We start from the raw sequence: 1843 nt of genomic DNA, 5'->3' as shown, positions 1-1843 counted from the left end.
GCAAGCTCCGCCCCCGAGGGCTGGGTCCTGTGTGCGTCTGTTGGTGCGAGGGTGAGCTCCCTACAGTGGGTTGGGCAAAACATTAGAGAGAAAAAGAAAAAATGTCCCAAAAGCGGCTGGAGGAGAGTTCGAGGGATGAGGTAGACCCTGTGTTGAAAGACGGCACTCTGACATTTCTTTCTGAGTCAGTTTTGGAGGTTGAGCCTCCTTTGTAGTCTTGGCAGTGTGGATAGGTGATGAGGATCAAGTATATTTTTGTTTCTCCTTTATGGTAATGATAAGCAAAAGCAAATGGGCTTGAAAATAGGGTCCTATGTCTGAGAGCGCTGTCCAAACGCTCCCTGAACTCCGGCACTCGGGGCCGTGCCCACTGCCCTGGGCAGCCCGTTCCATGCCCACCGCCCTCTGGTGCAGACCCTGTCCCTGATCCCCACCCGCCCCTCCCTGACGCAGCTCCACTGCCGTTCCCTCGGGCCCTGTCGCTGTCACACAGAGCAGAGCTCAGCGCTGCCCCTCCGCTCCCTGTGAGGAGCTGCAGCCGCCATCAGGCCTCCCCTCAGCTCTTCTGCTCTGGGCTGCACAAACACAGGGACCTCAGCTGCTCCTCATACATTTTGCCTTCCACAGCCTTCACCATCTTTGAAGCCCACCTTTGGATGCTCTCTAATGGCTTGATGTCCTACTGTTGTGGCACCCAAAGCTGCACTCAGTGCTCAGGGTGAGGTTGCACAGCTTCTGATATTTCAAGATCTCTTTGCAAGACCTCTCCGCTCTCAAGGTATTCAATATTTCCTCCTAATTTAGTGACTTTCACAAACTTACTTGTTGTGCCTTTGAGTTCTACATCCAAGCCATTAAAAAGAGCTGGCCCTAAAATGGAGGACTATGGAATCCCACCAGTGACTGGGGTGGGGTTATAGAAGATTTATAATACGTTCACTCCTGACAGGAGTACTTCTGGTGTCTGATTGAGCCTCTTGACCCAGGTGATGCCCTTTAGCTCCTGCTCTTGCTGGCAGATAACATGCAATTATCTACTACGCATCACAATCATTATATGATAATGTCATAGGTAATGTTAGAGTGAAGGTTTTACTTTAAAACACCTTCCTGTATTTAAAGCCTCTGATATAGTATGGCATGTTCTGTGTGGATTTTCTTGCTTCTTCTATTTTGTTCTCACATTTTAAAAGAAAATCAAAGAATTCAGAGAGAGATTTGTCCAAAAGGGAAAACGGGGCATTTTGCAGGGTGAGAAAATTGCATCTTACTTACTAAAGGTGTCTTGAAAGAGATGGAAAACCATCCCAGGATATTTCTGCTTTTTAATAATACTGAGAGGCTTCCATTTAATCTGCTTCTTGTGCAGAAGTCTGGATTGCTGTTTCTTTCCAGACAGAGAAAGAAGTCCAAAGGTTGTCTCAAGAGCCAGGACGATGAATAGAGATATGGAAAAGCTTCTCTAGGTTGTAGATGGGCTTGTTTTTGTTAACTGTTATAACAACAACAGTAATAATAATGACGCATATTTTACTTGAATTACTATCTTGAAATGAAAACATCTTTTTCTGAAGAACTAATATATTTCCCATTTGATTGGTTTTAACAGGAATACTTTATGTCTGTCTAGAGAAATCTTTCTTAAAATTAGTGAGAAATCTTTCTTAAAATTAGTGAGAAATTTTATTGGCAAAAATATACATCTACAGAAATAAAACAAACAAACCTTACAGGAATATAAGGAGTCATATTTCCATCCTTAAAAAATATTATTTGCAAACCACCTTTGCATGACATAGAAGTGTAGAAGAACTGTTAAAGTCATGAACACTGTCAGAGACCA

This window comes from Meleagris gallopavo, chromosome 3 (genome assembly GCF_000146605.3).
Source record: "Meleagris gallopavo isolate NT-WF06-2002-E0010 breed Aviagen turkey brand Nicholas breeding stock chromosome 3, Turkey_5.1, whole genome shotgun sequence".
NCBI classification, from domain to species: domain Eukaryota; kingdom Metazoa; phylum Chordata; class Aves; order Galliformes; family Phasianidae; genus Meleagris; species Meleagris gallopavo.
The sequence above is the reverse complement of the archived record's forward strand: the minus strand, read 5'-3'. Positions refer to the sequence as shown.